Below are 15,396 nucleotides of genomic sequence, written 5' to 3'. Positions count from 1 at the left end.
GAAAGTGGCCATTTATTTGGGGACTCCCGGTTTCCGGAACATCCGGAGACGTGGCCAGTGTATCCGAAATCTCTCAAAGCATGTACCAATTGTCTTGTTTTGCAGAATCATGAAGTTTGATATGTCGCAAGCTAGGTTTCAGAACTGGTCTGAAAGTGGCCACTTCCCTGGGGGCACCAGAATTCCGGAACATCCGGAGACGTAGCCAGTGTATGTGAAATCTCTAGACACATGTTCCAATACTCTTGTTTCGCAAAATCACGAAGTTTGATATGTCACAAGCTAGGGTTCAGAACTGGTCAGAAAGTGACCACTTCCCTGGGGACACCAGGTTTCCGGAACATCCGGAGATGTGACCAGTGTATCCGAAATCTCTCAAAACATGTACCAATAGTCTTGTTTTGCAAAATCATGAAGTTTGATATGTCGCAAGCTAATGTTCAGAACTGGTTAGAAAGTGGCCACTTCCCTGGGGGCACCAGGTTTCCGGAACATCCGGAGTCGTGGCCAGTGTATCCGAAATCTCTCAAAACTTGTACCAATAGTCTTGTTTTGAAAAATCATGAAGTTTGATATGTCGCAAGCTAGGTTTCAGAACCGGTCAGAAAGTGGCCACTTCCCTGAGGGCACCAGGTTTCCGGAACATCCGGAGAAGTGGCCAATGTATTCAGCATCTCTAAAAATATGCTCCAATACTCTTGTTTTGCAAAATCATGAAGTTTGGAATGCCGCAAGCTAGTTTTCGAAGGCGAATTATAGGTTGCACCTCTATCTAATAAGGAGGTTACCCCAGTACTCACGGCCATAAATCCGGAACAACGGAAAAAATCGGAACCATGATACCGGTTCCATAAACTAGAAGGATTTTGTGATCATCTGTCAAAATTTCACAAATTTTCGTTGAGAAACGGCTGAGAATCTGATTTTTAAAGTTTTGAAATAGGGTGCAAAATGAGGCACAGGCACATAGGTGTTAAAGAGAATTCTCGATAGATTCTTCTGAAAGTAGTTCAAAGGTTTCTCAAGAAGTTCTTCCAGTAGGGATTGCTTAGGATTTACTGAGACATTTCTTCAGGGATTCTATCAGAGCTTCTTTCTATAATGCTTCAGGGATTTCACCAAAGATTCTCTTAGCAATTCCTACATAAATAAGAATGCATTCTCTGGAATTAAAAAATATCAAGAAATTCTTCTATGAATATTTGCAGAGGTTTCTCCAGCTCTTATTGATAGAAATCTTCAAAAGATCTTTCAACAGTTCATTTTTACAGAAATTTCTTTAATGATTCTTTGAGGAATTGCTACAGGATTTTTTTGTTTCTGCTGGATTTCCCACAGTTGTTTCTCCAGGTTGTACTTTAGAGATTTTTGTATACTAAGTTCTTCAGAAATTGTATTGGAAATCCTTCAGAAATATCTCCACAAGATTGAAAAACCGTAAAAAAATTATTGTGGAATTTCTTTAGGAATTCCGCAAGTACCTTTATCTGTATTTTCTCTAGACATTTTTGAAATGATACCTTTTTTTTCTCTGTTCGGGACATAACCACTGCGACCAATACTTGATCTATTGTGGTATACCCCGTGTCCTTTGTATTGTGCATTAGCCCTGTTCACTTTGAAACTTTTTTTCTCCGATTCTCCGTGACACATCAAATTATCAATCCACATGCATAAACAAGTCTTCAGTCCAAAATTGAGCCAAATTGATAAAGATTTAAAGGTGTATCAAATCGATTTTGTGATTTTTTAACCGTTTTCACAGAAATTTACTCATAAATCCAGAAAACACCGTTAGGATATAGGGTATTGGTTCCCTTATTAAGCATGTGGCTCCCATTTTCATCCCACGAAAAACAAAGGATTGAAGCGTTGTTTGTTTTGTTTCTTATTTTTGTATTTTTTGTTAGAAGTGAGCACGCATGAAAACAAAAATAACGGAGTCAATCGGTGCCGTAATCGCTTGTTTTCGGATAGGATGAAAATGGGAGCATGTGATTACTGATGGCACACATACCCTAGTTAGTACAATACTCTACAACTTTGCCGAAGATACTACGGTGTTTAAATTGCTTATTTCAAAGTTATTCAATAATTTTAGTTGAAAAATCACGAAAAAACACGATATTTTTACGATTTTACATATAAATGTCATGTAATTTCACATTATTTCACGTGACTAAATTAATTAGCTATTTCTCCTTTGTGTAACGAACATTTCGTTCATACATCATTTTAGTGTAGGAATTCGTTTTCAATGACTAATTATTAAAAGTATGTCACGTTGATACTAAAAATCGCGTAGAGTTGCCAGCACGAATTAAAACAACGTGACATACTTTTGATAATTAGTCAATGAAAACGAATTCCTACACTAAAATGATGTATGAACGAAATGTTTGTAACACATAGGAGCAATAGCTAATTAAATTAGTCACGTAAAACAATGTAAATTTACATGACTTTTATATGGAAAACCGTAAAAATATTGTATTTTTTCGCGATTTTTTAACGAATATTGTTGAATAACTTTGAAATAAGCAATTTAAACACCGTAGTGTCTTCGGTCAAGTTGTAGAGTATAGTTCCAACTATATTATAACGGTGTTTTCGGTACCTTTTCGGTGCAATTTTCTGGATATTGGAGCACATTTTCGTGAAAATGCTCGAAAAAACACAAAATCGGTTTGATACACCTCTAAACCTTTATCAATTTGGCTCATTTTTGGACTGAAGACTTCTTCTTGCATGTGGATTGGTAATTTGATGTGACACGGGTAGGTCAAAAAAGTGAACAGGTCTATTGTGCATGTTGTATTACTTTATCACCATGGAGAAGTTATAAAGTATTCGGTTTTGTTACAGTAGTCATTTTCAACATAATCGCAAGGAAGGATTCTGATTGATAGGTTCCGCTATTTACACGCTCCTTTTTCAGTCAAAATATTGACCATGCATCGGAACCCTAGTCCCTACTGCCTCAAACTAGTGAATACCGAATAAAAGATTAGGAGTACTATAGATAGTAGAGTAAACATAGATTCATGTCGATGAATCCGTTGTATCCAAACGAACTGTCAAAATCTGTATCAAAACGAGCATGACGTCACGATTTGGACATCATCAATGGAGCGCATGACGTCATATTCAACCGTCGCACTCTTGAAAATTACTACTTGCACGCTTGAAACATTTTAGTCAGCAGTGTCCGCAGATCTATGTTTACTCTACTATCTATAAGGATTACCAAGCCATTTTTTCCTTGGTGCAAGATTCAGAAGGCCAGAACCAAACCGAGACCTATCACTTTTAACAAGGTATGAAATGTAATAAGGACCAAAGTGTTTTCCTTTAATTACTAAAATAGGCTGTTCCATAGTTGGATGCAGTTAGGACTAGGGTTCGGTTTGGTGATACCGTTACTTCAGGTGAAATAAATCGGCATGAGGGGCATTATTTTGTCAAAAATAATGCTCTAAACTTTAAACAATATGTGGCAAATGGCCATCATCCGGCCTAAGGGTTAGTGAATGATGAGTTTACATGTTTAACAGCCAACTATACACATATTTCTGTATTATTCTGTATAATTCTATAAATTCCCAAACTGCGTATTAGACGAACTTCAAAGGTGCTTTCAAACTTTTGTCAACGTCATGCGCGTAACAACAGCGCATTTGCTCACCCAGCTTCGATGTCGTGGCGTGCACGACTTTGGAGCTTGGGGACCAAATGCCCTGTTACACGCATGGTTACCGTAGCAGTATCGCACATGTAATGAATAATCGAATTTAGCTCCCAAATAATTGCTAAATTCGATTTCGTCATGAAAAATTCTATAAATATTCAAATTTATGCATAAAAATATACTTTTTGGCAGTAATCACATATTTAAGTATGAAAATAAAAAAAAAGACAATTTACACTGTCTTCAGCTAGAGGCTGCACAGACTGAACACATTACTTACACTAAACAACGGTCAACACATAGAACACCCACACATGATTTTTTCATTTGACAAAAGGTTCCTAGGCTTACGATACGCTTAGATAACTGACGCCTCTAACCGCACGGCCACGAAGCCCGCAGTTGAAAATTGCCTAGTTTCAAGCGTTTTCTTTGCAATGCCAGAAGATATTTCTGATGGAATCACAGGAGCAATTTCTGAAAAAAAATTGAAGAAATCCCCAAAATTTTGAAAAAAATATCTGGAAATATTTTTGTACGAGTCCGAGCAGGATTTTTTGAAGAAATCTCCTGTAGATACTCGTATATATCTCAGAAACTACTTTTGAACTTCATGGTGAAACTTCGCGAGAAACCGTTGGTGGAATTCCTAGAAAGGTTATTGAGGATTTTCTAGTATAATCCCTGAAGTAATCTTTTGATAAGGAGGATTCCTGGAAAAAATCTGTGTACGTATTTATGAAAGCGTTTCTGGAGAAATTCTTGGAGAAACACCTAGATTGGCTTCTGTGAAGATCCCTCAAAAGCACTGACATGTTCCAAAAAAAAATCCTGACGAAATTCAAAGGGAGCATTTCTAAATAAATTCCTTGAAGAATTCGTGGAGGAATTCATAGAGTTGTTTTTAAAAGAAATTTCTGGGAGAATACATGGAGGAATATCTGAAGGAGCTCCCGAAAAAATTCCTGCGTGAATCACTGAAAGTGATTATGCAAGAATCTCTGGAGGAATTATATGAGACCTAAATACTCAGGTAGGTCAGGAGGAGGAATACAGTCCGACGATAGAACAGTTCTGCGCTCACTAGCTGACGAACGGAAATGGCGTATGCCTCATCAATTGCACCGCCTGCAAGAACATGGCCATTCGGAGCACCTTCTTTCAGCACAGCCTCCCTTATCGTTACACCTGGAGATCACCACAGCAGACGGAATCGCAAATCGACCACTGTCTGACTGACAGACGCCACTTCTCCAACATTATCATCGCCAGGACCTATCGTGGCGCTAACATTGACTCCGAACACTATCTGTACCGGCGACCGCCACGGTACAACCTTCAGCGGCTGAAGCAACCGGAAGTCACCTCAGTAAACGCGCAGAATCTCGAGGCAGCGTTGCCAGACTCATCAAGATGGGCCCAGACAAGTTGGCCATCTGTCTGCACCGGCTAATAGTCAGAATCTGGGAAGCCGAACAGCTACCGGAGGAGTGGAAGGAAGGGGTAATCTGCCCCAATCACAAGAAAGGCGACCATTTGGAATGTGAGAACTTCAGGGTGATCACAATTTTGAATGCTGCCTACAAAGTGCTATCCCAGATCATCTTCCGTCGTCTGTCACGAATGAGTTCGTGGGAAGTTATCAAGCCGGCTTCATCGACGGCTGGTCGACTACGGCACAGATCTTTACCGTATGGTAAATCCTCCAGAAATGCCGGGAATACCAGGTCCCAACGCATCACCTGTTCATCGACTTCAAGGCGGCATACGACAGTATCGACCACGCAGAGCTATGAAGAATCATGGACGAAAACAGGCGAAAACGGGAAGCTGACTAGACTGATTAAAGCAACGATGGACGGTGTTTAAAACTGCGCAAGGATTTCGGGTGAACTATCAAGTTCATTCGAATCTAGCCGGGGGCTGCGACAAGGTGACGGACTCTCATGACAACACTTCAACATCGCTCTGGAAGGTGTGATGCGACGAGTTGGGCTCATCATCCGGGGAATGATTTTCACAAAATCCTGAAAATTTGTGTGCAAATGACATGGACATTATCGCCAGAACATTTGGAACGGTAGCAGACCTGTGAACCCCCCTGAAACGCGAAACAGCAAAGGTCGGAGTGGTGGTGAATGCCTTGAAAACAAAGTACGTGCTGGTAGGCGGAACCGAAAACGACCGGATCCGTCTGGGTAGTAATGTTACAATAGACGGGGATACCTTAGAGGTGGTGGAGGAATTCGTCCACCTCGGATCCAACAACGTGAGTCGTGAAATACGAAGATGCATTATCAGCGGAACTCGGGTCTACTACGGGCTCCAGAAGAAGCTGTGGTCTAAAAAGATTCACCCACGCACCAAGTGCACCATGTATAAGACGCTGACAGACCGGTGGTCCTCAACGGACACAAGACATGGACCATGCTCGAGGATGACCTGCAAGCACTCGGAGTTTTCGAGCGACGCGTGCTCAGGACGATCTTCGGCGGTGTACATGAGAACGGTGTGTGGTGAGAAGGATGAACCACGAGCTCGCTGCACTTTACGACGAACCCAGAATCCAGAAAGTGGCCAAAGCCGGAAGGATACGGTGGGCAGGGCATGTTGCAAGAAATCCGGACAACAATCCAGCAAAGTTGGTGTTTGCTAATCAACTGGTTGGTACAAGAAGGCATGGAGCCCAGAGAGCACGATTATCCAGAGTTGATTCTGTGTTATCGTGAATAAAATATATAAAATAATCGTTATCGTGTTATCGTGAATAAAATAATGAAATAAATGAAATGAAGTATAAATTCCCCTACCTGCAAATCTTGTTGATAGAAAGTTATAAAATTCTTATTCGGCCTAAAATCCCACAGTTAAATCCCACCTGATGCAGAATGTACCTTATATCCTTTATCAAAGGAACAAGTTCCCATAGGCACCAGCTGAACGAGAATATAACTTCTCCTTCGTCATGCTCACATCAAGTGTGAGAACGAACCACTTTCGAGAAAATTAGCGAAACCCGATAGTTCTATCCTGCCGGTCAGATCGAATCCTACACCCGACACTTTTATCGTCACATGTGATCTTCAACATTCAGCATCCTGGTGAAACGACACCCGAAAAAAAGAGGAAACTAGGGTATCGCGCTACTTGGGCGGTGGCTTCTATATTCGTCTATTTTCCACTATAACTCAGTCAATTTTGAACCAATTGACTTGAAGTGTTGTACACGGGTAGATACTACATCAATCTCACCACATTCCAAAAGTTGTGTCAATTGGTTCAAATTTGACTGAGTTATAGTGGAAAACAGACGAATATAGAAGCCACCGCCCAAGTGGCGCGATTCCCTATCTCTGTTCTTTTTTATAACTCATTTCTGCTCGGTTCACCTGCGCAGATTGAATTATGGAAGCTGCCGGTTTATATTTCACGATTTTTATGAATGAGAGCAAAATCCTCGCAGGTTCCATTGAAAGGAAATCGAAGGAATAGGTTCATCAATAATACCAAATGTATCAATCTTGCCATACGATCAAATTCCATCCGGTCTGAAAATTGATTCAAGTTTTAAAGCAAAAAGAAAAAAAAAAACCTTTTGGGAATAATGTTCCTCAAAACTTGAAGAAAGTGGCAGAGTGACAAACACGTGCTAACCATCCCCGGCGTAAATTTTCCTTATCGTGGAAAGCCTTCACACAAAAACTGATAATTATGCATGAAATGTCCATTGCAGGCGCGCTTGAGTGAATGCAAATCGTCAACCATCATCATTTTCTCATGTCGCCGTCGTCGCGTTTTCGTCATGCAAAATGATTAATGATATTTTGAGGGAGTGCTGTTGATGGCTGGAAGTGATTTCTTCTCCACACCCAAGAAAGTCCCTCGATGGCATTAAGGCAGCCAATTAATCGTCCCATAATAAATTAAAGATTTTCCATAAATAATTTGAAAATTGCCAATAAATAAATAGGGGTGGAAGCAATAATAAACTATAAAAGTTCCATAAACAATTCAAAAAGCGCATAAATAAATCAAAACTTCCCATAAATAATTGATTTTCGAGCAATAAAAAATGTCAGAATTTCCACAAATAAATCAACAATTGCAATAAAAAACTATATTTTTTCCAATAAAAAATTTCGAACATACTACATCTTAGAACTATGATAGAAAAACTGAAACTATTGTGCAAATTAACAGACAATCGCTTGCTGTCCGAACTCGCTAACGCTCGTCGGACTTTAAAAAAGGATAACATCTCTGTTCGCATTATACCGGGCAAATTCTTGGATCTGTGGATTGCCTAGAACCGAATCGACGCAGTAACGGCGCATCGGCTTTCGGAAACTTCGGCGGCCTTCTGCCGCCTCAGTTCCTCAATCCTCTATGCGGCTTCGCCGCATGGCTCAACCGGTACTTTTACTTTGCTCATTATTTCGTATTGATGGAATAACGACCGTTTGGATGGTAATTAGCAATTACAGGCGCGTTTTCGGTCATCGGGTTACTTATAAAACAACGGTTTTAATTATAGCCGACGTTTCGAGCGTTTATTCACTCATCTTCAGGGCAAACTACAATTTACATACAAAGTTTGAGTAGTCAAGTCATTTGTTACATAAAACATAAAATTACTCACATTAAAGGTTGTTTTTAGGTCAAGTGGGTTTGAACATGGACAATTTGAACGGCTGACAACATTACACTGAAATTATAATTACACATATAAATTTCGGACTTAATGACTTGATTCATTTTTAATTAACAAAACTTTGAACGGAGCACAAACTTACACAGCTTTCACCTATGCACATCTAAACAGGTTTGAATCAAAATGTCTGTGAGTGGAGACGTCAAAACGAAACGATGGAACAGAAAAGACATTAGCAGAAACAGAGCATCACAGCGTGCTTTGACGATGTTCTGCTATCTCTCTCCGTGCGTGATTGAGTGCAGAAGACCCGAGTAAACAACACTCAGATTGCTTGTGTCGGTTCTATAGTTAACCGTTTTGTTGTCACAAAAAATGTGACACATTTCAAGAATTTGAAGTGCGTTTAAACGATTGTCCTGGTCAAGAATCTTTGTTCCAGGCAAATCGAATCGGTGTTCGCACTCAATCACGTGGACCATCAGAGCCGTCTTTTTGAATTCTTCCTCCCTCTCCGTCGCTCTATTCGGGTCGGAAGATTTCAAATCTGTGTATCGGTTTATGAGAGACCGATGCCCAGAGAGACGGTTTTTCAACTGCTGCGTCGTCAGCCCAATGTATGCACAGTCGCAGTCGGAGCATATGAGTCGTTTATATTTTAGCCATGGCATTAATGCCTCAGATGCTTTTTCTTTAGATGCCATCCATCCAGAGAAAGATGTTCGTGATCTTTGTACATCTTTTTTTTTCTGAATAATTGAATTAACTGCCATTGCTAACAGGATTTATGACACCCCCAATCCGACAGATTTTTGAGACCGAAGAGCTCGTAATCCAAGAGGACCAAATTGGATTAACGTTCTTCGTACGATTATCTACATGGTTTTCACGTTGACTTTTCACTGATAATCAACGGCTGACTACTTGCTCTCGGTTCGAAGGTACGATTTCAAAATCCATAATTTACAACGGCTTATCCAGCAACTGCTTAAAAAGTCATACCTTTCCATCGAGAAATTTGCGAGTGAATTTTGATAAGATACGTCAGAACGCACTCGGTGAAGACCCAGAAGAGTTTCTCATTTCTCGCACATGCGAACCACAATGCAATGCAGGAATAACGGAGGGTCACAGATTAGCATAAGAAACAAATGAAATTTTCCACCTTGATGGGTTGTTGGTTTTTGCACGCAAGAGTTGTAGGTAATTGGATTAACGGATTAGACAATGGTGCTGGGCTTGAACGAATAATGTATGAGATTATTACTTCACAATCTGTTGTGTTCTCTGTCCTATAGATTTGGTGGCCTCTTCTTGGTCCCTTTCGGTGATTGTGTTCTAAGTATTCCATTTAGGCGTTATCTCTATCATTGTAATCATTCATTTTTTATTTATTTAGTTGAACATCGAATTTGTGATAAAATTGAGTTTTGGCGTTATAAAACTTGGTTTCCAATTGCAGCTTTCCAATATCACTTACGGCTTTTCGGGCCCCTATGAAGTTGATCACCAATATTAACTTCTTTTCCCGATCAGCCTAGATAGCTGTGTAGTGTCGGTAGCGGTTAGTTCAAACTGGCTAAGAATAGCACTACAGACCGCCTGTTCCAGTGGTAGGAATCCACTAATCAGGTGACCCCTAATTCATGGTGTCATGCGGCTTTCCGCTTACCGTGCCTAGGAATGAATGGTTAGGGGGTCTTATAAAAACCTAATCGCAAACGGAGCCTGTGGAGTACCAGGGCACCCTCTACAGTATTTGCCCTTACTGCGCTAACCGGAGCAATAGTGTGGTGGACCTTGTGTTTCTCCGAGACAATCAGCTGCCCTTCTTCAATCTCATACTTGAGGCTGAATAAGGGCGGGATGATGAAAATGCTATTAATTAGTTTAAATTTTTACCTATACGGTTTCGCATTATGCGTTTTACACAGTGTATTCTGTGCATCCTCGCCTTTGGCGCACTCAAATCGATACCGATCTGGCTTTATTGTTGCTGTTCGTTTTTGTGCTGTGATTGTTAAGAGTTTAATCTTGCCTAGCTTGGGTAGTGGCTACGGTTTGGATAGCTCAGATCAATCTTCAGCACAAAAGAACAGCAACGATCAATCTTTGTAGACTTATGCAAAATGGTACAGCCCAAGTGGCGTTAGTCCAAGAACCTTACTGTCGTAAGGGAAATTTCTATCTAGGAAACCTTGTGAATCCGGTGTTTGCTACTTTCAGTAAAAATGAAAACTATCACGCCGAGGACCTGGGATCGAATCCCACTCCCGACATACTCACAAAATGTGGGTTCTTCCTTTGGAAGGGAAGTGATGCGTGGGTCCCGAGATGAACTAGCCTAGGGTTAAAAATCTCGTTAATACAGATAAAAAAAATGAAATGGCAAACTCACGTATCATGCCTCGAGCATGTGTGCTTGTCAACAACGCAATCGTTGCTACACTCATCTCTGAACTAACTACTAGAGATGTATGTGCTATCACAATCGATGTATCTGTTGGAAACCTCAACAGGAAATACGTCTATTGTTCGGTTTATTTACCGCATGATGAACCATCCCCTACGGATGCTTTCAAACAAGTCATCGCATACTGTACTTCAAAAGGCCTTCCGTTAATTGTTGGCAGTGATGCTAATGCTCACCATATAATCTGGGGCAGCTCAGACATTAACTTGAGAGGCTCCAGTTTAATGGAGTACTTAAGTAGTACAGATCTTGCATTACTTAACATAGGCAACCGCCCAACCTTCATGGTATCTGGTAGAGAGGAAGTGTTAGACATAACGCTTTGCTCCAGCAGAATTAGTCACGAGCTGACCAATTGGCATGTGTCAGATGAAGAATCTTTATCTGACCATCGCTACATCTTGTTTGAACATGTGAATGTTACTTCGCAAACTTTGCGTTTCAGGAACCCCCGGTCAACCAACTGGGATCTCTTTACCGATTTAGTTGCAGCCAATTTTCATGGATACTCACCATCAATTGACACTCCAAGTGATTTAGATGATGCCGTTGATACTACAACGGCTTTCATCATGGAAGCTTTTGAAGAAGCTTGCCCTCTGCGGTCTGTGAAGACTACAAGAGGAACCTCTTGGTGGAACTCCGATCTGGCGAAGCTCAGGAAACAATGTAGAAAGAGTTGGAACAGACGACGTTCGGCTGGTTCGGAGGCTTTCTGGTCGGCTCGGAAGGCCTACCAGAAAGCTCTTCGGTCTGCTGAACGATCCGGCTGGAAAAACCTTTGTACAAATGTTTCCAGTCTGAGTGAAGCCAGTCGATTGAACAAAATCCTTGCAAAATCTAAGGATTTTCAAGTGAACGAACTTCGTTTGCCAAATGGTGATTTCACTTCCTCTGATGAGGAAATTTTGGAATGTTTATTCAGTACACACTTCCCCGGATGTGTGGATATTACATCTTCGGATGAACCTGATATCTTTTCTTGTAGTTATGAGTCTTTAGCTTCGGCTCGGAGTATCATAACTTTAGAATCGATTGAATGGGCACTTAATAGCTTTGCTCCTTTCAAATCTCCTGGGGCAGATGGGATTTATCCTATTTTGCTTCAGAAGGGATTTGATCATTTCAAACATGTTTTGAAACAACTACTTGTTTGCAGTTTTGCTACAGGGTATATTCCCAAATCCTGGCGAGATATTACTGTGAAGTTTATTCCGAAAGTGGGTCGCGCGTCGTATGAAGAAGCAAAGAGCTTCAGACCTATCAGTTTGACCTCTTTTCTTCTGAAATGCTTAGAACGCATAGTCGATCATCACATCCGTGTTGTTCATCTGGCCAATGTGCCTCTTCATGTGAACCAACATGCTTACCAATCTGGAAAGTCCACTGTGACTCTTTTACACAAAGTTGTTTACGATATCAAAAGCAATCCTGCTTGGGTGTTTTCTTAGATATCGAGGGTGCCTTTGACAACGTGCCTTTCGATGCCATATTGGAAGGCGCACGGGGTCATGGTATATCTCCAATGATTTCCAATTGGATTCACCAAATGCTCAAAAACCGACATCTCTTCTCGACATTGCGTCAAGCTGCGATTAGGAAATTGAGTGTTTGTGGATGCCCCCAAGGGGGAGTCTTATCACCACTTTTGTGGAATCTCGTAGCAGATACGCTATTGAGGCAACTCAATGATAGCGGTTTTCCTACTTATGGTTTTGCCGACGACTATCTAACATTGTTAGTCGGTATGTGCATCAGCACCCTTTTCGACCTGATGCAAAACGCTCTTCAGGTAGTTGAGGGTTGGTGTCGCCAATATGGCCTTTCGGTTAATCCGAGTAAAACATCTATTGTTCTTTTCACGGAAAAGCGAAACCGTAATGGTGTTCGACCTTTACGTCTCTTTGATTCTGAAATCAATGTGACTGAACAGGTAAAGTACGTTGGAGTCATTCTTGATTCCAAGCTTTCCTGGACACCTCATGTTGAGTTCAGAATCAAGAAAGCTTGTATGGCATTCGGACAATGTCGGCGAACCTTTGGTACAACTTAGGGTCTTAAACCCAAGTATATCAAATGGATTTACACAACGGTTGTTCGTCCAATATTGGCTTATGGATGTCTGGTGTGGTGGCAAAAGGGCGAAGTGAGAACGGTCCAATCAAAATTAGGCCATTTCCAAAGGATGTGCTAAATGGCGATGTCTGGAGCGTTCTCTTCAACTCCCACGGCAGCGCTCGAAGTGCTCTTTGACGTTGCCCCACTACACATTCATCTCAAACAAGAAGCACTTTCATGCACTTACCGTCTATGGGTACTCTGTTTACTAGAGGAAACTCCTGTGAACCGCAGACCTCGTTGTTTCCACTTTTGGTGAATTGGAACAAAGTTGTCCTTGCTCCAAGTGATCTTACAATTGCTTGTAATTTTCCATATAGGACATTTTCCACGAAATTCCCTTCCCAGGAAGAGTGGACATCCGGATATCTGGAGAGGAGTATTTCAGACGGCATCTTATGTTACACTGATGGCTCCCTTCTCGAAGATCGAGCAGGTGCTGGTGTTTATTCTCGTGAGCTAAGGCTGTATCTGTCTTACTCACTTAGTAGACACTGCACCGTTTTTAAGGCCGAAATCTTTGCTCTTATGTGCGGAGTGCAATCAGCACTTCAGCAGCACGTAATGGGCAAAGTAATATACCGTCAAATGGGGTAACTTGCAACACTTTTCGACTTTAAAGCAATATTATTGGAAATCTAAACATTTGAAACATCCTGTGAAGCATCGTGTACGCTAATTACCCCGAGTAGAATACTATGCAGCACTTGGTTTACCAAAATACGTTGCCACCTAATCAGGAGGTGCGAAATACATGCTTGTTGCAAGTTTCCCCATCTGTGGGGTAACTTGCAACGTAGGGCATGATGCTGAGTTAGCTATCATTAAACAGCACTAACATTCGAGTATTTAGTTGTATTGTAAATTTTTGATGTTATGCATGAAACATACCATGAAAAGATGTACACTAACCAATTGACATATAATTTTTCATGAAAGGATTGATATTTATTGCAAGAGAGAGTATATCGTTTAGCAACAGGTCTCACGTTCCTCAAACACAAAATATATATGATTCTCGTGACTTAGCACTCTTTACAAAATATCAACAATGATTAATGTTATTTTTTGAAAAGATAGAATGAGTCATCTTCTAGTAGTTTTCAGTTTGAAGTGGTGTTTGGAAATTTCAGCTAAATTAACATGATTGAAACACACCTATTCTACTTTGTAAATGTCAAACTCGTTCATTTGGGTATTAAACTGAAATAATTTACTCCATCTAGGTTCAGAATTGATGTTGGTGATTGCTTTACAGCGTTCATGAACAAAAATTGAACTTTTACCATGATGAAACATGAATGAAACTTCAAAATGTGGTATTTCCTAACAATGTTTGAAGGTCACGTGCTAAAAAAATGTAAAAAATGAATTTTCATTTGAAAATGAACGCTTTACGTAATCAATAAATGATCCATTTCGGTTATTTCTGTCAAATATATCGTGAAATGAAGATAAATAATAGAAGGTTTCGTCAAATTCAACTGTTGCAAGTTACCCCATAGTGGTTGTCGAATTTAATAATGATTTTTTGCATTATTTAGTCGATAAGTTTATCAAACTTTTATCGTTTAGCTAAGCTTACTATTAGGTACCCTTACTGCAAACAAGGTCATCAGACATATCGCACTTACCATAAGGGAGAGGTCAGGCACGATTTTCATAGATGTTTTTATGGCATAAAATGAGCAATCCGTTTTAACAGTGTAGCTAAACCATAAACAAAGAAACAAAGCTATTTTTTTTACTAAATCGATCTTTGATACACATAATCTCTATAACCGAAATAGTAGGGCATACTAGTTTTCATTATTATTAGAAAATGCTTCACATTTAGTGTATGTCATCGTGTTGCAAGTTACACCGCTGTTGCAAGTAACCCCGTTTGACGGTACTTCTGTTCAGATAGCCACGCTGCTATTAAAGCACTTGCTTCGGCCAACTGCAGGTCGAAGATAGTTATCGCTTGTCGAACTCAAATCGAGGAGCTGAATTCAGCAAACGCTGTTTACCTTGTATGGGTACCTGGCCATTCTTCCATCGCTGGAAATGAATTGGCTGATGAGTTAGCTCGCACTTGTTACCACCCAAAGCGGAAACAATATATCACACCCACTCGAAAGAGGCCAATAAGTCGCAATGATAGGTAGATTTTTTTGGGTAGGAGTTTTTATTTACGTGGCATTTTGTGTAAGATGAGGGAAAACAACTAAACCGTAAATTTAGGCCCCCTGTCTTTAACATTCACCCCCTTACTACGACCATGGTGAATTGAACGATTCACATCTCTCACTGACTGACACTCTGATTCTAAGAACTTGGTACACCTGGGCAGCTGTCAATGGTTCCGGAAGGGTGATATGAGAGGAGAGTAGGAAAGAAAGGAAGAGAGAGAGAGGGGGAAGAGAGTGTACTGGTACGAGGTAACAGGCAGAAAAGAATTAGCGGTCAAGCAGTTCGCACTTA

This window comes from Aedes albopictus, chromosome 1 (assembly GCF_035046485.1).
Source record: "Aedes albopictus strain Foshan chromosome 1, AalbF5, whole genome shotgun sequence".
Taxonomy (NCBI): Eukaryota; Metazoa; Arthropoda; class Insecta; order Diptera; family Culicidae; genus Aedes; species Aedes albopictus.
Note: the sequence above shows the minus strand (reverse complement) of the source record.